The 22,382-nt window shown below is 39.9% G+C and overlaps 2 long non-coding RNA genes across 4 annotated transcripts; both read right to left on the bottom strand.

The window, feature by feature from the left end:
• Positions 1-889: 889 nt before the first annotated feature.
• LOC119736061 lies at positions 890-11,303 on the bottom strand. Of its 3 annotated transcripts, none has more exons than XR_005272266.1 (3): positions 11,085-11,303; positions 1,970-2,142; positions 890-1,852 (listed from the first exon to the last, which is right to left on the bottom strand). It is a non-coding gene; the product is annotated as an uncharacterized LOC119736061 (long non-coding RNA). The 3 variants fall into 3 exon arrangements; XR_005272267.1 differs by lacking the exon at positions 11,085-11,303 and adding an exon at positions 4,104-4,191; XR_005272265.1 differs by lacking the exon at positions 11,085-11,303 and having other exon boundaries at positions 1,970-2,704.
• LOC119736062 lies at positions 4,611-7,295 on the bottom strand. Its single transcript, XR_005272268.1, has 4 exons — positions 6,433-7,295; positions 6,043-6,215; positions 4,867-5,039; positions 4,611-4,645 (listed from the first exon to the last, which is right to left on the bottom strand). It is a non-coding gene; the product is annotated as an uncharacterized LOC119736062 (long non-coding RNA).
• Positions 11,304-22,382: the final 11,079 nt, after the last annotated feature.

The raw sequence follows: 22,382 nt of genomic DNA, 5'->3' as shown, positions 1-22,382 counted from the left end.
TAGTCCCCCCCAGCCACCCCCCCCCCCACCACCACATCGAAAAATAATAGTAATTAAATAACGTTTAAAAATGTGCTCGATTATTCAGAAATTCATAAAGCATATTCAAACTGATTGGATGTTTCCAAAGTGTCTTTCCCATTTGCAAAAGTTCTTTTAAAAGCCCATAGGGGCATGCAAATTATGATTTGGCCGGCGTATGCAAATTCGGGTCTTTTTATTGGACAATCTTAAAAGGTAGAACCTAGGAGCCTAGGAGATTTTGTTTATTTCCGTTCAAGAGTAAAGATTTCCCTCACAAAAAACACCTAATTATTTTATATTTCCCTGACGTGCCCTTATGTGCGCACCCCGCCCCCAATCACCCATAAATAATAAAACGTCATTTCAGCTTGGTTTTGTTACTTTTGTAGTAGCTTGACCTCCCCCGCCAACAACTAATTTAAAAACAAAAATAGGCAAAATACTGACAAACTTCCAACATCTTTCAAGTTTTATTTATTTTGTTTAATTCCTAAGTCTTATTGACATACAAATATTTAAACCAATTCATACAAACAAATACAAAATATTCCAAATGAGGAAAAAGTTCGGCAGAAGGCCAATAAATTTGAGAAATGAATTATCACTTTGTAATATCATAGATGATTTTTACGTAAGCAACGACGACACGACTGTACACGGTAAAGCCAGGTTTTTGTATTTCGCCATTTTGTGAATAAGATTTTAAAATGGGAAGATACAATTTGGGAATGCCCCCCCCCCTCCAAAAATTTCCTAGATTATTTTGAAACATTTCAGGAAAATTTTGTGTCTAATTTAGCTATAATGTGAAAAAAATATTTGATGCGAGGCAAGTTCAACACTCGATATATATTTTGCGTTCATCCTTTTGTGAGGTTAGTTAATTATTAATAAGAAAATGAAAAGACATGCAAAACCACCAAGAAAAACAATTGTGCATACGAAGTACAAAATATAACAAGTAAAAAAAGTGCAATGAAATAAATCACAAAAGGACAAACACAAATGTAATTTGAGTGTCACTTACACCTGTTGCAATACATTTTGATGGATAGAAGTTCCTGAACAGTTTCTTTAAATTTTCCTAAAAATTAAACGTTCTGGTGTTTTCTAATAAATATACAATGGAAAGAAAGTCACGTTTTAGTTAACCGACGTCTTGTTAAAGACGTTAAATTTAAATAAAGTTTGTTACATTTCTTCAGTTTTTAAACAATAAATTAATCCTTTTTGAAATCTTTCAAAACTCTTATGACTTAAATTGGTTTTCTTAAAAATGCACTTTCAATATCAAATTAAATTTATAGAGCAAAATTCTCCATTGTCAACTGAACAAAAAGCAAATAGAAAGCCTTAGGCAAAACCTCGTTTATAATTTACCGAGAAGATCCAATTGAATGCATTAAGGTAAGGAGTATGAAATATTAACTTATTGGTGCAATAATTTTGGATGACCAAGGACAGATCAAAGGAACATCCCTTCTCTCAGACAGGTCACTGCTAAAAAGCCAGTGACAAATTATTACCCTTACAATAATTGTTCAGCAAGTTTCCATTATTGTCCATTGTTAACTGTCTGTTGCAGTATCCGGTTTAAGATTATTTTAGAGGCATAAATAATTTAATGAAATCAAAATTACTTTTCATTTTATTTTATTGTTGTTGCCTTAGTGTATAACATTAATGACGTTGCATTATGCAGTCGATTTATCATTTCATATTGTACAGGCTAGTTTTTTTTAACTCAAGTTTCCAATGAGGGCATCCTTGTCCAGTAGAGCAGCTTCGTCATTGTCCAGTCTCGTCCAAGCTTGGTGGTCCTCATGTCCTAAACATGACAAAATAAGCAAGCAAATTTAAAAAAAATACATTTATTAGGAAATCAAGCACTGTGGATTTTGTAGGAGGGACAAACTACAATCACACGTTTTCAAAGTAAACTCACCTCAAGAATCAGTAATGGCCAGGCCAGCGGGCGGTGTCAGTCCATCGTCGGTTCATTTTCGTCCAGACAAAGCAGCCTAGCTCATCCAGTCTGTCTCAACTTTTAGATCATCAGTTTCTTTGATGAAAGCTGCAACTCTTTCCTAAGTGGACAGTGGTACGAAAACACTGGGCCTAGCCCATTTGTTACCGAAGTGAAGCATTGCAAATGTAGCCAATAATTATGTCTAAGCCTACCTATAACCAGGTCATGGGTAGGACCCAATGGAAACCAAACGATTCTACCCATGTTTCCATTATTTCCTTTTTAAAACAGACACGATTACTTTGTCATAATGTGCCGACGCTGATAATGGCAGGTTGCTTTGGAAACTACATATTACTCGCACACTATAAACAACCATTAAAAGAAATTCACGTGACATTAAGATGACAAAATGCCATCTTAATCCTTGCCGATCCCTTCCAAATTGGACTTACATTGAACATAGAACTATACGGAAGGAGGGTTACACGTAGGCTAAAATCAACAAGAAAATAGTAGTTTTCTATGTTACTCTAAACCTGTCGCATATCTTGAAATGCTTTCTTTTGAAATTTACGTTAAGTACGGTATACTCGTAGCCCACACGTAGCCCATACTCGTGAAAGTCTATATCAGACCGATCTCTTTAACTACTGCAACGCTTTTTTCCGTTATGGTTTTCGTGTTCTCCCCTCAATAAAACAGCACTGTCGGCCTTATACGTTATCAAAGGTCAAATGACAACCAAATGAGTAACTCAAAGGAGAAATATATACTTGATGAAAACATGTATCCCTGCCGATCTTTCCAAATCGGACTCACACAAATGATGTAGATTAAGTTTAAACCTTAAAAAAAACACGGAGAAATGTCGCATGCGATAGTAAATATGTCGCATGTCTTATACAGCCATTTTCCCTATCGCTTTGTTGATTACACTTAAGTTGTACCCTTTCACATGCATAACCTGGCTATTTCTGGCCTTTTTGAAGGCAAACTTCTTGACAATGTCACAAATTGCAGTTATTTTCGCTGACGAATAATACTTAAAAGATGTGGTGTAGGCCTAGAACTTAGGGGAATGCCTTTAACATGCTGCTTTAATTGAAATTCAGTCATTTTCTTTACATCGATATAATGGAGTTTTTCATTAATTTCCGTCATTTTTTTACCTTTTTTTCTGCCGTCATTTTCCCCACCGTTTACCAAAATTCGCTTTCCGACTTTTTTTAAGCAGTGTAGTACCTACCGGAAGTGGCTGCCGATTATAATTTGAAATTTTGTTGTTATTATTATTTCGGTCATTTTTCCTTAGCAAATTTTTGCATGGCATATAGGGCCTAGACGTTTAGAAAATTACCGATTTTCAAATATTTATTTCCTTCGCTGCCGCTGTTAATCTTTTTTACCGTAATTTTCGTCTCTTTGATTTCGTTCTTCCGCAATCGAAATTTTTTTACTTTGTAGGTGAGAAAAATAACACTGATATCAAGTATTATTTCTCTTACTAACGAGCTTTTTTAGCCGTGTAAATTATGTTTCGTCACTTCACTTATATGCCGCGTTGATTTTCGGTGTAATTTTCGTAATTTTCCAGTAGCTACCTGTAGAAACAGAGTGCCGTGCTGCGATAAGAAACTCCACGTACTATGTGAATTTCGTTGTAATTTAATTTGGACCGATTTGATTTTTGTTTCCACGTTTCGTCACACGCGTTTAGTCAAATATTTCGGGTAGGTATCGCAGTAAAGGTAAAAACAACACTGATTTCAGTTACTTTTGGCGTAAATTTCATCATTTTCTCAGCCACTTTATGTTTTATGATATTGCAAAATAATATGCAGTCTGATTTTTGATCCAATATTCCGCAAATTGGAAAGTGTCTGATGAGGGCATCCTTGTCCAGACAGAGCAGCTTCGTAATTTTCCAGTCTCATCCAAACTTGGCGGTCCTCATCTTCTATAACATGACAATAAGAGTAAACTAGCAAAATTTAGAATTAATATTTAAAGAGGAAATCAAGCATCGTAAGAGGTGACATAGTATTAAAGGAATAACAAATTTAAGTGTAGGCCTACATATCCCTGGTCTCTTTTCAAGTAAACATACCTCAAGAATCGGTAATGGCCAACCAAGCAGGCAGAGTCAGTCAACCGTCGGTCCTCCCATGGCAGCTTGAGGCAGGCTCATCCATCATAGGGAAATTCCCTCACCAGTCAGTGGTCCTCATGTCTGTAAAAAGATTCAAATGACTAATTAAAGAAAATATCCGAATTATTATTAAGAAATATCTGAAAGGTAGAGCAAGAGGGGGGGGGGGGGAAACGAAATGTTCGAGTTAACCCTACAAAGCAGTGCCCCACTACCAGCACTCTTTATTTGTGGGAGAACATAGAAGAGCGCCAGATCACCCATTTTGATTACTTGTTTCTGTTTATTCTTTAGGTACATGTAACTAAAAACTAACCTCAAGAATTAGTAATTGGAAGCCCAGCAAGCAGGTCATCCGTTCATCTGTCGGTCCTCCTCCCTGCTTCCGGTTCCTTGGGTTTCTGTTTGATGAGGCTGTCGGAGCCCTGACGATGTCTTGAGGCAGGCTCATCCTCATCTCAGTACAGCAATTCCCTCATCAGTCAGTGGTCCTCACTTTGCTGAAAGGATTCAAATAACGAAAGAAAACATTTGAATTATTGAGCTGTATTCATGCCAGGGCTCGAAAGGGGAAAGAATACATTGAATTAACCCCACAAAGCAAAGCCCTGCTACCAGAACTCGTTTGTGGACGAACATAATAACAGAGTCAGATCGCCCATTTAAATTAGTTCTGTGACTTGATTGTTCCTGTTAAGAGGAGGCCTCAATGTAGACTAACCTAATAATCAGGAATGAGAAGCCCAGCAAGCAGGTCATCCGTCGGTCCTCCTCCCTGCTTCCGGTTCCTCGAGTTTCTGTTTGATGAGGCCCTTGGAGCCCTGACGATGTCTTGAGGCAGGCTCATCAATCCCAGTAGAGCAATTTCCTCATCAGCCAGTGGTCCTCATTTTTCTGAAAGGATTCAAATGACGAAAGAAAACATGTGATTTATTGAGCTGTAATCGTGCCAGGGTTGGAAAGGGGAAAGACAACATTGAATAACCCCACAAAGCAAAGCCCCGCTACCAGAACTCGTTGTTTGTGGACGAACATAGAAGAGCGCCAGATCACCCATTTTGATTAGTTCTTGATTGTTTCTGTTTAAGTAGGCTACATGTACACAAACCTGATAGTTAGTAATGGGAAGCCCAGCAAGCAGGTCATCCGTTCATCTGTCGGTCCTCCTCCCTGCTTCCGGTTCCTCGGGTTTCTGTTTGATGAGGCTGTCGGAGCCCTGACGATGTCTTGAGGCAGGCTCATCCTCATCTCAGTACAGCAATTCCCTCATCAGTCAGTGGTCCTCACTTTGCTGAAAGGATTCAAATAACGAAAGGAAACATTTGAATTATTGAGCTGTATTCGTGCCAGGGCTCGTAAGGGGAAAGACAACATTGAATAACCCCACAAAGCAAAGCCCCGCTACCAGAACTCGTTGTTTGTGGACGAACATAGAAGAGCGCCAGATCGCCCATTTTGATTAGTTCTTGATTGTTTCTGTTTTGTACACAAACCAGATAGTCAGTAATGGGAAGCCCAGCAAGCAGGTCATCCGTTCATCTGTCGGTCCTCCTCCCTGCTTCCGGTTCCTCGGGTTTCTGTTTGATGAGGCTGTCGGAGCCCTGACGATGTCTTGAGGCAGGCTCATCCTCATCTCAGTACAGCAATTCCTTCATCAGTCAGTGGTCCTCACTTTGCTGAAAGGATTCAAATAACGAAAGGAAACATTTGAATTATTGAGCTGTATTCGTGCCAGGGCTCGAAAGGGGAAAGAAAACATTGAATTAACCCCACAAAGCAAAGCCCTGCTACCCGAACTCATTTGTGGACGAACATAATTACAGAGTCAGATCGCCCATTTAAATTAGTTCTGTGACTTGATTGTTCCTGTTAAAAGGAGGCCTCAATGTATACTAACCTAATAATCAGGAATGAGAAGCCCAGCAAGCAGGTCATCCGTCGGTCCTCCTCCCTGCTTCCGGTTCCTCGAGTTTCTGTTTGATGAGGCTTTTGGAGCCCTGAAGATGTCTTGAGGCAGGCTCATCAATCTCAGTAAAGCAATTTCCTCACCAGTCAGTGGTCCTCATTTTTCTGAAAGGATACGAAAGGAAACATTCGAATTATTGAGTTGTATTCGTGCCAGGGCTAGAAAGGGGAAAGAAAACATCGATTTTTACCCCACAAAGCAAAGCCCGCTACCAGAACTCGTTGTTTGTGGAAGAACATTATAACAGAGTCAGATCGCCCATTTTCATGAGTTCTGTGACTTGATTGATCCTGCGAAGAGGAGGCCAACATGTAAACTAACCTCAAGAATCAGTAATGGGTAGCCCAGCAAGCAGGTCATCCGTTCATCTGTCGGTCCTACTCCCTGCTTCCGGTTCCTCGAGTTTCTGTGTGATGAGGCCGTTGGAGCATTGGAGGGTTGATTTTCGTCCAGACAAAGCAGCCTAGCTCATCCATGCAGTCTCAGCTTTTAGATCATCAGTTTCTTTGATGAAAGCTGCAACTCTTTCCTAAGTGAACAGGGTTACGAAAACACTGGGCCTAGCCCATTTGTTACTGAAGTGAAACATTCCAAAGCATTATGTCTAAGCCTACCTGTAATAAGGCCACTTGTTACCAAATAGAAACTAAACGATTCTACCCATGTTTCCACTATTTACTTTTAAAAACAGACATGATCTTTTTTTTGTCATAATGCACACGAACATGTGCCGACGCCGATAATGGCAGGTTGCCAATAAGTTGTACCCTTTCACAATGTACTTTTTTTGGTGGTGGTGGGGGGGGGGGGGCAATTATGTCTTTTTGAAGGCACTTCTCGACAATGTCAACAATTTTGATGTTTTTGAAATGCCGCTGTTTATAAGTGAAATTCAGTCATTTTCTAAACAGATATTTTGTTCATTATGGTGTGATTTTTTTTCTCGTAATTTCGCCAATTTCATTTTCTTTTGCTGCCGTCATTTTCCCACCGTTTGCCAAAATTCGCTTTCCGACTTTTTGAGGCAATGCAATGTTTTTGCGGATGATTAATTTTTATGCCGTTATTTTCGTCATTTTGATTTGTTATTTCCATAGCCCTTTTTGTTTACTTTGTGACAAGAAAAATAATACTGATTTCGGGTATTTTTACTCTCACTTACGCTGTGATGTTTTCCTCGCGTTATTTTCATCATTTTCCTAGGCCTACACGTAGAAAGCGGAGTGATTTTTTTTTTCGGAAAAAAAATTCGCTTACGATGTGATTTTCGCTACAATTTATTTTGGACAGATTTGAATTTTGTTTTCAGTTTTCGTCATACGCGTAGTCAAGTAAATATCCGGGTAGGTATTGCAGTAAAGGTAAAAAAATAACACCGATTTCATGTATTATTTATTCCAATACTGCCTAACATTTTAAAGTTGATTTCGTATTTTCGTCAATTTGAGGCTTGCCGCTTCAAAACCGAAACATTTTTTGCCCGACGTATTGCAGTTGAGAAAAAAATAACACTGATTTCAAGTATTATTCATCTGCTTCGATTTTGCTTAACGATTTGACAATTTCGTAGCCGCAACGATTAATTTGATTTAAAAACATTTAATTATGTCTATTGTCAGAGACAACAGACGGATACCATTAAAAAGAATCACACCACACAGAGAGCAATGCACACAAAGGCAAAAAATCAAACATGCAACATTTACAATGAAACAAAATACAATCTACTTTTGAGTTTTTTCCCCAAAAGTCATTCTCTCTGTAAGCATTTTTTTACTCACAGATAAGTTTATCTTTAAATACTTAATAAAAATGTCTTTTATATAAATTTATGCAAAGTATAATTAACCAAAGTTATGACTTTTGATATTACTACGATCATTAAACTATGGTCAACTGTCAACTGTGCCCTCACTGCTCACAGACTAGCAAAGTATAGACAATGCGGCGCTTTTACAGACGCTGTTAATCCCAGATTTTTTGACCTTTTAGTGCTACTATAAGAGCGTATGTCACCTTAACAGAGAGCTCATTTAGGAATTAGTGTTAATTATTAACCAACAGTTTTCTCTGTTAGGCTATTTAAGTAGTAACGTCCTTCCGTGTTTTTGTTAAATGGTTTAAGTTTTAATGTTCAAGTTCTTCTGAAGGAAGGGGCCTCTTGGAAATCCCCTACTAATATGCACCGCAGAGGGTATCCCTTACAAGTGACACTGCACCAGGCATGGTCACTGTCAATTGCCGATGGCCTAGCTTTTATGAATCTTGTTTGCTCTTAAACATTTTATACAATGAGAAAGAAATTATATCGTCGTTGGTGGACAACGCACCAGGCACTGCCACTTTCTGTAGTTGTTTTACTAACTTTGTTTAATTATTGTTTTGAGTTGGGCAAAGTACCAGCCAATGTCCGTATAGAGGGCAGCATTCCAGTTGATCGATAAAACATCACAAAATGACTCTCAATCAATTACAAAATCGACTTTAAATTTGCGAGTGAGGTTTCTTAATAGCGAAAATAAAATAAATACACCAGTACTTTCAAGTTTAGGGGGACAGTGTTATTCATTAGACTGCTTTTCGTTTGCATTAAGTTAGTGTTACTTTTATACTTTTTTCTAATTTCTTTTTTTTTAGAAAACTTCTAAAACTCCCCATCGCACTGCCTGCAGGCTCAATGTGCGCATGCTCGCAGCGGGCTATGCTTGCTCCTTAATTTTTGTTTGCTTCATTTCCCCTAACACTGTTCATTGCACTTTGCTAAACAGTTCCCTAGATTTTATCACTTCGAAGTATGGTACACGAAATCGCGCGATTACGCAGGTACGCGGATATGCGGATACGCGGGTACGAAGACCAAGAAGAGATGAACATATAGTTCTTATATAGGGCCTACTACTATACATATGACAATCACAACGTACGTACCTGATACATTTAATTTATCACATACGTACGTGATAATATAATATTACGTACTAACGCAATATTAGTATTATTATTATTGTGTACATACCCGATAAATAAGTACATATTACGTACGTACATGCATTGCATATGTAAGTGATAATACGTGTATCCTTAAACGAGTATACGTCGTGTATACGTACTTGATAATTATCACGTGGGCCCTACGTACGTAATAATTATCACGTGGGCCCTACGTGATAGTATTACCTACGTACGTGATAATATTCAAGTACGTGCGTGAGTTACGTACGTACGTGACAATACATACGTAATAGTATTATGAAAAAAAAACTAAATAACTCCCATGTCCCTTCACAGTCTTCGTACCAAACCGTCTCCGGTCTAGCCAAAAAAAACCCAAAACACGAGTTTGCCGAACATTACGTATGAATATGCCTTATTATCGAACGGAAAAGCGATAGAACGCGGTGCGGAGGTTTCTAAACGCGTATGAGAATATTTCGCCGAATTTAAATGCCTATAACATTATCCTAACACTCCTACAAATGCAGCAGCTGCTTTGCTTTGCGTTGCGAATGCTGCATAATAATGCACGCCTGCAGCGTCTGCACTCCTCCCAACTTGACCTACAAAAAAACCTAATTAATTGTTTGCATCACTTGCACCAACGTTTTGCCCAGAATATTGACTAGGTTTTATACTGTGTCAATTTATTTTTTAGTTTCTGAGACTGAGGTGGAGAACGTCTTTTAACCTTCTCCAGAAAGGGAGTTACATATGACCTGCAAGTCAATGTGGCAATGAAGGAGACACTGTCACAGGTTTATCATTGAAAATACTGGTGTAAATTAGCGAGTTTAATTATTCAGGGACAACAATTTGAAAAAAACTTCCACTGGAACGCTACCCTTCAACTGTTCCACGTGCGAACGCAATGTCACTGCACGAATCAAATTCCTATGCAAATTAACTCACGTGCGAACACAATGTCACTGCACGTGTCTGACGAATTCTTTCGAAATTGTATTTTCTCCCCACGTGCAAACACAATGTCACTGCACATTTCAGACGAATTTCTGTGCAAATGTTTTACTCAACGTGCGAACGCAATGTCACTGCACGTATTTTATGAATTCCTATATGCAAATTAACACACGTGAGAACACAATGTCACTGCACGTGACAAATTCCTATTGGCATTGCATTATTTTTGAATAAAATAATCATTTTCGTTCAACCTTAATTCTGCTGTAATTTATCTTCCATGTAAACTTTTTTTAACATCCAATGAAATTTAAGGAGTTCTCTGTTTCAGGTGACGAAGCTCTCTACTTTTACCAGAGCTTTCTAAAATAAAACTAAAGCATTTTACTGCCTTGAAATGAAGCAATTTATCCGCTCAGCCAGAAAACAATTCCTGGCCGGCCAGTGGCTTCTTTTTTGCAGTCTCAAACTTTATATCTAAACTGCTTCGGATTAACGGAGCCTATATCCACGCCCCATTTTAGTTACAAACGTGCGAACGCAATGTCACTGCACGCGTCTTTCGAATTTCTATGCAAATTAAACGTGCGAACGCAATGTCACTGCACGTGTGAAATGGATTCCTATGCAAAGTTTATATTATGCGTGCGAACACAATGTCACTGCACGTGTAGGACGGAATATAATTCAAAATTTATATTTTACGTGCGAACGCAATGTCACTGCACGTGTAGGACGAAATATTATTCAAATTTTATATTTTACGTGCGAACACAATGTCACTGCACGTGTGAGATGAATTCTTATGCATTTTTTATTGTACGTGCGAACACTATGTCACTGCACGTGTCTGACGAAATTTTATGCAAATTAGTTTTTATTCTACGTGCGAACGCAATGTCACTGCACGCGTGAAACGAATCCCTAATCACTTATTATTGCTTATCCCCAAGTTATACTTTATACACAAATAAAGGCCTTAAGCTTACTTAAAATGGCCCTAGATTTTGTAGGAGAACCTTATACACATGTGCATTAATCAGAGACATGTAACGTACCTCTTTCTACTCTTGAAGACATTGCCACTCTTGGTGTTGATCTTGGAGTAAATGGTAACGATGTCTTTGATAGTACAATATCAATTGGACACAATGTGCACGTTCAATTGGAATAAACAATTTTATACAGAGCCAAAATGATAATTTTGAACAGTGTAATGAGTTGCATGCAGTGAGCGTGAGGAGCACAACGACAGTAATGAAGGGCTAGCCCAGCACCGAAACAACAGCTTAAAATAAAGCCCGTGCACGCTAGGTCGCTGTACCATGGCGATCAGCGAGGCATGAATGTAACAATAGGGCTGGAGTCTGAGTGGAAATCTTCTAAACACGTTATTTGCATAATGTGCATTCAGCACAAGCCCGGGTCAGAAATGAGAATCGGATAGAATGCTAATGACGTAATCCCGATGGGCGATTACATTTTGGCCACGAGAATTACTTAGAGGGGTGGCACAGTTTCATACTGACCAACTTGAGTTGAAAACAATTGCCTGTTTGAATAAATTTGTGAAGGACGAAAACAAAATGTACTGCACCCACTTTTGGGGGTTGAATTTTTGGACTGACCGGTTACAGTCGCATCACCGGGGCACTTGCTCAATAAAAGGCATCTTCCATTGGTGTAGCAGCGTATCCAGCTTTGGGGGGGGGGGGGGGCACATCCGTGCTGAACTTGATGTCGACATGGTTTTTTTCACCGGACACTTGGCCTCCGTAAAATCAAATGGGGGGGGGGGGCTGGGCTGGTACCAAGTTTACAAAAATTGGAGCGCTCTTCGAAACCGGCCATTTTATTCTGGTTCTGTATCTTGTGGAATATACTGCATGCATAATCTCATCAGTAGGGATGTAATATGCAGACGCCATGGTGACCGAGCAGATATTTAAATGAAGTTGTAGCGTTTTCAGATTATCAATTCTCAATTCTCAATTGTCTTAATTTTCAGTTAATTATCACACTTTAATTATCAATGTTCCTTTGAACTTTTTAGTGATTAATTCTTTTGAATGCATTACTCATTGTTTTCCTTGTATACACATACACCCGTACAGTGCCTATGCAATGTGTAGTCCCTATACTTTTATACAGAGCAAATGACCTTCACTGCCCACACACAAGTCTTTGGTCAGTTTCTTAGTACAACCAAGTTACTTTCAAGATCATTGTTTTAAGGAACTATATTACTCATTCCTAGTCATTTTTCTGAGACTCAAGGAAACCACGATATGACTAAGTTTCCCTAATCTTAAGTATTTCTTATTCTCAAGACTTCCTGTTTCCACCAGTAAATAAGTGCTGCTCCACTAGCAGTATCTCATTCTGTTTCAATTCCAATTCTGTTTTATTTCTATTCTAGTCTATTTCGGTTCACCCAGTTCTCTTTGACTCAGTTCACTGTAACCAGTTCAATCCAGTGGCGTAGCCAGGAATTTTTCAGTGGGGGGCGCTGGGGGGGGGGGGGGGGGGGGGGGGGTGCTGGAACATTTCATGTAGGGGGGGGGGGGCGTCATGTAGATCAATGAATTTTTTTTAGAAACTCAAAATGTCAGGGGGGGGGCACTGGGGGGCGACAAGGTTTCATGGGGGCTGTCGCCCCCCCCCAATCCCCCCTCCCCCCCCCCCCCCCCCCCCCCCCCCCGTGGCTACGCCACTGGTTCAATCAATCAATCAATCAATGTGTATTAAAATATTGTTGCGGAATAAACAGTCACGGTAAACACAGTCCTCAACCAAATTGTGTATTGACCTATCCATTCCCCAACAAAGTGGGCCCCCTGATGATGTCATCTATGTTAAGAGACAGAAATTCGGCCTTGAAAATTCCAATGCTTGGTGCTTGACGTATTTCCGGTTGAAATTTATAATGTGCTCATTTTCAAGGCCCATTGTAGAGGTTTTAGGGCTCCTGTTTTCATATTCCCCGCTCATATCAGAACTCTCAGGCTATACAATTTTGGGAAAACAAATTATCCGAAATTTTAGAGACAGTTTTGTTTTTATCTCGAGGGGGCCAGCACATTTTATGCTCAAGGGGGGCACATTTATGTCCGCAGGAGGGGCACTTGGGAAAATTTAGGGGGAGGGGGGTAGAGTGTTACCCCGGTTTCGCCGCCCCTGGGTCCGAACTAGGGACAACTAAGACGTACTAAATAATTTATTTCACGACTCTGTCGATGATCGCAATTTTTTTCTAGACATTGAAGTTCTACAACATCGTTTTTTTTCGCGACATGAAATTCACGATAAATGTATGGTGGTGTACGATAATGATCATCGGGAATGCAACGAAATAAACGGAGTTTTTTTTCTAATAAAGGTATACGGTGTGTGGGTGGACTATGGTTGACCGATCCAGTAAGCACCGCCCCATGGTGTTCTGACCAATCACAGCCGTGACTTATATGCCCGACGTGCTCGCACAAAAGTGAAAAATGCAGTGTGGTATTGGATAGGAGCACGTGTTAATTTGCCCAGTGCGCAGTGGGCGGGGTTTACTGGATCGGTCCATTAATCCAGTTCGCCTAAAACGTCATTCGCCTAAAACGAGACACACTTGTATTAACGTATTCCTTATGATGGGACTTGCGGTTTGGTTGAACTCAATTGAGCGTGATCAACTGACTGATAAGGTTTACGCACAAAACCCCGAGCCAACGAGGTTTTTGTATAGAAAGCTGCCGAACCACATTTTGCGAGAGTGCGCCCGTGAAGCGTGCCTGACGAAATATTAGAGACTATTTTCAACGTCTTAATGCGTCTGGCCTGTGTCATGTGGCATCATGCAGCCGTTGGCTACGCGATGCAACCAATCTGGATTCACTCTTGCGCCCTCTTTGTCAAAGCAAAGGTTGGGAGTACTACGGCACCACCGTAAACCTTGCCAAGATACCTTCTTACGGACCTTCAGAGCAAGCAACTGACGCTACAGTAGCAGTTCAGAACAGCGGCATCACCTTCAATAATGACGTGACCGAGGACAACACAGCTGGTTTAACCAGCACTTGCAGGTGGAAAGGCGTCTACATGAGAGCTTACCACCTGGAAAGAAACTGGGCTACGAATTGCTCTCATTTCCAAGAATTAGAATTACATAAAAATGAGGTTGATCCTTATGTGGATGCTTTTGTAGACGGAGATCTTCTAGCAATGCGCACCTCTCGTGAGACGGTCCACATCGTTGACATTCGGAATGATACCCCTGTGTGTGTTATACATCAGAAGTTGAGAAACTCGGTGGGAATGATTAAGATCAAAGATGGCGTAATAGTGATAGGTTGCCTACAGTGGCATAGCCACAGGGGGGGGGGGGGGGCCGTGGGGGGAGGCGACAGCCCGCCCCCCACGAAACCTTGTCGCCCCTCCCCAGTCGCCTCCCCCCCCCCACTGATATTTTGAGTTTCTAAAAAAAATATCATTGATCTACATGACGTCCCCCATGAAATGTTCCAGCCCCCCCCCCCCAACCCACTGAAAAATTCCTGGCTACGCCACTGCTGCCCACCCAACCATACTGTGGGAGCCCACCCAGGTCACTGCCTTAAAGAGGGAGAAGAAGTCTGACCTTTGTGGACCAGAGGGACACTGATCTCGCATCTGCAGAGGAGCTGCGCACCTGCATGGTAGATCGAGACAACTGGAGGAAGAGGGCTCGGGGACTGGCTCGTGATGTCGTCACTACCCAGGCGATCCCGACATGATGATGAGCATATTCGAATTGAGAGATTAGGATCCAGCGCGTAGCTTCAAATGTGTGTACGCCTACAGCGTGCAATGGCCATTGACATAGAAACACATGGAGACTAGTGCTTCAAATCCAATTATTTATCAAACACAAGAGGGCGACATTGCTAGCTGTCATGCTCAGAGGAGTGTTGCGCAAACCCGACCCGAAACCGAAACCAACCCGACCCGAAACCGACTTCGGGTCGGTTTGTCCATCATTTGAGATGGGTCGGGTCGGTTTCGGTTTTGCGTTTGCGATTTTCTGGTCAGGTCGCTTCAGCCCTTTTGGAAAAACCCTAAATAACCCTCCCCCCCCCCCCCCAAAAAAAAACCGTTTAGAATTTCTTCAGGTGCAATATTAATTGCAGAGTCACTGTCCCCGGTACGACCAAAATGGATTGCGTTCTAATCACACACGATCTATAACACGTAGGCCCATCAGTAGGTCATGTTGTAAGCGCCTTAATTGTACGGTATGATTCAGTTTTATACTGAGAGACAACGATTTTCACGAAATGAGGGTAAGTTCATACACACAAAGCGGACACAGTTGCCCAAGCCTGATATTCGGGGTTTTTGTCGGGCCAGGTCTGTTTGAGGGAGTTCAGATCGGTTTCAGTTCGGATTCAATTTACATCGACAATGATTTAGGTCGGTTTGGCCTGGTCAACCCGACCCGATGCACAACACCAGTTCGGAGAAAGTATACAGGCGATTCCACGGTTACTCGCACAATACACTTTGCACCCTTTCATGTTCCAATTGCTGTGGTTTCAGCAGTAGTTGGACTAGCTATCTCTATGCTGCATAAATATATCCTCTATCTAAGGCTTCACCCTGATGGTAAAACCAAAATGTTTGTACCATGACGGGATCATAGCACTCTTAGAAGAAGAAAAAACGGTTACTCGCATTACACGAAAAGGACAGCCAAAAGTTGGCTGCTGAAACTGAAAATGCAATCACCAAATTAATATATTTACAGGACACCATAGTTCTTAACTTAAATGGTTAATGAAAAATGAAGACCCAAATCGGGTATAAATTATACAGCGAGAAAGGTTGGTTACTCGCATTACGGATACTAATTTGTGCAACAATTTGGTTGGGGTCAAGTACAAATTTTACTTCCACAATTTTGATCAGATCTTCTTAACTGCATGGAGTTGCACAACCATAAACGTATGGACTGAAACCAAAATAAAGCCATCAAACAAATAAAGAAATAAAAGATAACCAAAGAAGAATTTTGGTTACTCGCATTACGGTTACTCGCATTACAATTTGGTCCATTAGGTTGGAAAAAAAACTCAAATCTTGATCAGGACAGGTCAAATTTAATCTAAATCATTGTATCAAACAAAACAAATGGCTAGGCTATACAATTAAATCAATTAACCATTCTTTAAGTATCAACATAATTAAAAGATTACAATTCAATTTTAAGTTGTCTGTCAGACAACTAATGAAAACAAATGGCTAGGCTGTACAATTAAATCAAATAAACGTTCTTCAAGTATCAACATAATTAAAAGATTACAATTCAATTTAAAGTTGTCTTTCATACAAGTTTGATGGTGCCGAGCACAAGCCTATTGAACATGCTGAAAGATACGTGAACATGACACTATGATAGCTCTGAAAATGCAAGTTATGCATATTGATGGATAATATTCTCTTATCAACTCTTAAACTTGCCCTAACTGTTTGTACATCAACATTAGATTGATTGCACACCACGCGATTATATGCAAACTATGAGCAACTTTTGATGTAGGCCCTATGGATTCTAATACTGATCAGATTTATTTTAGTGTACTACAAATACTAGTCTGTATCAATTAAGGTTGTTTAGGGGCTTACATTACTTCTTAAAATACCCAGTTAATCAAAAGTCATAATTTGTATTCATTATCATCATGGAAAGTTACATGGTTACTCGCATTACACCGGATACTCGCATTACCGGTTACTCGCATTTCATTTTTTAGACACCTCCTGATGAATTCATGCTTGGTATCATTTACATTTGTTTTATCAATTCAATGGTTGTCACTAAGGGAAGAAGGAAAATATGAAATGGCAAACAAAATCAATTTCATTTAGCTGCAATATCAAAAACTGGATTTGTTTTTGGTTACTCGTATTAAATACCCAAAATGATGCAACAAGATTACACCCGCACTAGCTGCTATATAAGGAGCCGTGGTCCAAAATTTGATATTGTTTTGAGAAGATCTCAACTTAAAAGTATCGAAGTATTATATGGTTTTGATTAGGCTAGTTCTGTGTGAAAAGAACCAACCATTTAAAATTTCAATATTGAAAAGAAAAATTAAAATATTAAAAAAAAATATATATATCCTGATCCTTACATGTGTTAGCAATAACTTAAAATTAAAAAACAAGATCAGGAATTAATTTCGTTTTGGGGGGTCATGTCTCTGTTTGCTTGGAATCGCCTATATACATGCAATAAAGTCTGGTTTCCAGACCAACGGATAATTCTGACTTTTCTGTTAGCCAGGTATCCATCACATTAAACAAATAGAAAGTGACGCAGCAAAACCTGTCTTAGCGAAACTATTTTTTTAAGCGAGGTTATTCCTTATACTTTTCATAGAAGCTGATCGCTGAACACTTTGCATCAACTTGATAGTTTAACCTTGAAGATAGGGATGGGCCTTTCCCACAACACCGAAGCAATACACCTGAACTCACAGTGTTCACGTATACGTGCAGGTAAAAAAAACCAGTTCCGAATTGTACATGTCGTATGCAGTGACTGGCTTATGCACAGCTATACAGCTACGTACCCTTACAGTTAACTGTTCATTTTGATCAGCATATCGCTGGAATTGCGACCTGTGAGTGGATGTTTTAACTGGTATATCTGTAAAACAGATATGTGAACTGCATTCCTTTCTGAAAGGTACGTTTCAAATGGCTTTTAGCTGCGGGATAGCAGCTCAACAAATCATCATGTCTCTCCGTTAGTAACAAAATTCGACATTGTCTCTATTGCTCCTACATTATTGTGACCGATTTCAACCAAACTTTGTCAAGTATCAGTTGCCCAGCCCCAGCATGCCACATGACAAAACTGCGATCATAGGTCATCATGAGGTCACTGGAGTCAAAAAGCTGATTTTGTTTGTACTCAAACCACTACTTCCAGAAATTACAACAAGGTGACTCGATCGTCATGAGCACGCAGCTCCGAGATATTTCTGATCGAGCAGGTCAGTGAGAGTATATGTCATTCTAGCTTGGAAAACTCCACCACCCTACCACTTATAATTAATGACGAATTATCATTTCCTTGTTTACATTTCACATAAGGGGTTTCATTCTATTTTTATACAAATGAATAACTCATCTTTATCTGATTGGTCAGAGATCAATAGTTTGTCCGCGTAATGATACGTGTATTTATCGCGGATAAGAGATTTTATTTTCTGAAGGTGTGGCCGGGCGTGGCCTTTTGTGTCATATAATTCAATGACACGTGTTCAACTACCGACCAATCAGATGACGGGGATTTATTCAGGCGTTGTATAAAATGAAATAATCTAGGCACACGGGGTGCTGTGGTCCAATGGTTACGGTGTTCGACTCGTGTGCCGTGGTACATGGGTTCGAATTCTGACCGTGGGAACATGGTGCTTGTGCTCTTGAGCAAGGCACTTTACCATTATTGCTTCGTCCTTCGGATGGGACGTAAAGCCGTAGGTCCCGTGTGTTGTGTAATGCACGTTAAAGAACCCAGTAACACTTATCGCTAAGAGAAGGGGTTTGCCCCGGTGTTTCTGGCAGTGGCTGCAATGTGCGCCGCAGCGCCTTGTAAACCCTTATAAGGTGCTACATAATGGGTCTCATATTTCTCATAAACTTTATTTACCTTTCTTTAAAAATAGACATATCTCCAGCGCCTTGAGTACCTAATAGTTGGTAGATACGTGCGCTATATAAGACTCCGATATTATTATTATTATTATTAACAATGATGTGACCGAGGACAACACAGCTGGTTTAACCAGCACTTGCAGGTGGAAAGGCGTCTACATGAGAGCTCACCACCTGGAAAGAAACTGGGCTACGAATTGCTCTCATTTCAAAGAATTAGAGTTACATAAAGATGAGGTTGGTCCTTATCTGGATGCTTTTGTAGACGGAGATCTTCTAGCAATGCGCACCTCTCGTGAGACAGTCCACATCGTTGACATTCGGAAGGACACCCCTGTGTGTGTTATACATCAGAAGTTACCAAACTCGGTGGGAATGATTAAGATCAAAGATGGCGTAATGGTGATGGGTTGCCTAAGTGGAAGTGTCCGTGTGTTCGATGCAAGGACAGGGCAGACGCTACGAGTGATGGATCAGGAAAGCCGGCCAGGGAATATCCAGTCATTGTTCTTTGACGGTGAATTGGTCATCGCTAGCACCTACGACAGGTGGAGGGTCTTCAGGGACAGTGGCAACATTTACGTGTGGGGTGTCCAAGACGGCAAACGACGCCTGCTGACAATGGACGATGCGACAGAGATTGGCGGGTGGTATGACATAGATTACCAGAATAAGCTGCTAGCGGCTGCCCACTCTGATAACTACATTCACGTGTGGGATGCAAGTAGCGGAGAGTGTTTGCATCAACTAAAATGCCCAGGCGAAAGGTCAAACGTCAAACTCGGGAAAACGTCATCGTTGGTTTGAGCACCGACAACAGTACCATGTGCGTTCTTAGCACTTGGTGCCTACACACGGGAGAGTGTCAAATAAAGATACACTTTTTGTGTGTCAATAAGTCGAATCTGTACTTGGTGAATAATTTGATAATAATACACGAACATTTGGACATCCGTGTGTCTAGCGTGATGTTCGCTTATGATCTTCGTGGAACATTAGTAACTAAAAATACATTGATCGAGTACAAGGCCTGTTCAACCTTGAAGAAGGCAAATGGAAGGATGTGCTCCTTCAATTTATTATTCGGCCAAGAGGAGAAACAGTACAAAGAGTTCATCTTTGAAGCCACTCCCAATGGCTTGGTACGGCTCGTCGCTGCTGATCCTGACCTACGCGATGCTGAAATCATTTGGATGGACGAAATCAGAGTGCTTCGCTATGATACTCGTAAGAAGACACTCCTCATCCATCATTACTGGTGAACCAGTGATGGCACCTGACCAAAACGGAATCACTCGCGATGATCACGACTTTAATAAAAATCCACATTAAGTTTTACAGAACTACTGACAAAAAGCTCAAATCAAGATCTGGCTCGCACCTTCTTCATCACAGTATAATAAGTACCAATAAGTAATTGACTATCATTCATGTATTATTTTTTGGAAGTGGAGAACAAAATAGATAAATAGATAAACAGACACATACGAAATTAATGCAGTGTATTCAAATGAACTGACTTTCGCAACTGACTGTCGACCAACGTGAGTCATTGGCTGACTCACTCTCAATAATAAACTAGACAGAGCACTGCAATCAAAATTTTTCCTGGGGCTCTTAAGCGTACCCGGACCCCACGCCTTCAGGGCTTCGCGCTCGCATATACATTAAATTCCACTATATGATTTAAAGACATCCCCCCCCCCGCAGTCTGGGATCAGGGAACAGGCCTGAACAAGGTATGCGCAGAGGAACGTATCACGTACATGCAGTTTTGAGACAATGAAATAAAAACATTATATAGCTGGATTAAATTTTGTATTTTCGAGCACTTTATAAAAAAATATTTTCGAACGATTACAGTACAAGCTCTCAGTATAACAAATTAATCATTCTTGCAATTGTCCTCCGATAACAAAGAAAGAAAATAAAACAAAAAGTTACGTGATAATGGCCAAGTCTTCAGGAGTCGGACTTATGACCCTAATTCAATGAGCCCCTTATTACCGACTTCCAATAACTCTTCTGGGTCTCGGTACCCGGCCCAAAAACTTGGCAGCAAAAACATTCTTGTCACCACATATAATTTATCCGGTTCAAGCATAATAGCGGCCATTTTGAAAAAAAGTGATAACACCAAAAAAAACCGCAACTGCTCTCACTACAAAGCTATCACACATTTTCCAGTTCTTAAAGTGTATACCTTGCCATAAATTGCTATGAGCATTGCTCCTTTCGACCGTTAATACCTGTGACCCAATTTGTGGACCGAAGCTCAACTCAATCAACATTTATTTGCATAATGCCACAATTTTCTTTTGTATAAAACAACATAACAAAGTGATTTAATAAATAATAATATCAAGATTATACTTGTAGAAATAAAAATAATACATCAATAGGCAATTACGGATGCACCTTCCGTAGCCGGTTTTTTTTTATGGAGATGCCTTGACAAAACAAAACCGAAATGACAACTCAACAAATACAGAGACAGACTAACGATCGGACAAACATAAATACAATACACAATGAATGAATGGAAACACTTAGGGGTAAAACAAAATAGATAATGCCATATATGAATAACTCGTGCAACTAGTAAAACAATCGAACCATGCATAAATGTTTAGGTAACAACATAATCTAAAACTAATACAGATAAATCAGCTGATCTGACAAATATATAATGAAGAAAAAAATCACACAAGAAAGTGAAAATTAACGAATTAGTTAATAAATAAAATGAATGATAGACAACAAATTCATTATAATCTTACGCAAAATAAACAAACAAAACAATCAAATAGCCAAACAAAATACATGATGAAAATAAATTGTATATAAGACAATCATGCATTGGTGCACACATACATAAGACTGTAAACATATATGAACAAGTTGGAGTAGATAACCAAGACAAACGCAATTACCAAAACAGCAAAATAAATTATTCAGAGCATATATAAAATTAAAATATAATGCCAGACTTAACGACAAATCAATACGTGAATATCTAAAAAAGTAATGATAGAAAAGTTCGCAAGGAGAAGTATTATGGAGAGAAAATGGCTAAAAAATAATTAAAAGTAGGGAATAGACTATGACACGTAACAGGAGATAAGATATTGTTTGAAGCCAGCTTTGAAGCGGCCCACAGAAGACTTTGTTCTCAAGACTGTGTCTCGGTTGTTCCAAAGACGAGGACCATGGGAACGAAGAGTGTTCATGGAGAAAGTTGTGCGAGTGTATGGGACATAGAGTTTATTTCTAGAACGTGTGTTATATTTATGAATGTCATACACAGAATTGAAAAAAAAGTCGAAAATACACTAAGAAGAAAGGTGTACTTGAACATGAAAATGCTATTTAAAGTTTGCTAATATCTTTCAGTGTTCGTGTGTGAAGTTTGGCAAATAGAGGTGTAGTATGATTGCTGGTTGTGAGAGGGTGTAAAGTCTGATATGGCCCGCTTCTGCATGACAATAAGGGAGCGTATTTATTGTAACCATGTATATGGATTTATTAGGGCCTATTTAACTGCAACCAAGCAACAATACCTGAACTATCTCAGTGTTCACAAAAACAGTACTGAATGTTGCATGTGCTATGTAGTGATTAGCTTATACACAGCTACAGTTTACGTACCCTTACTGTTCACTGTG

Source organism: Patiria miniata, unplaced genomic scaffold (assembly GCF_015706575.1).
Source record: "Patiria miniata isolate m_02_andy unplaced genomic scaffold, ASM1570657v1 HiC_scaffold_29, whole genome shotgun sequence".
Lineage (NCBI taxonomy): Eukaryota > Metazoa > Echinodermata > Asteroidea > Valvatida > Asterinidae > Patiria > Patiria miniata.
Note: the sequence above shows the minus strand (reverse complement) of the source record. Positions and strands in the feature narration are given on the sequence as shown.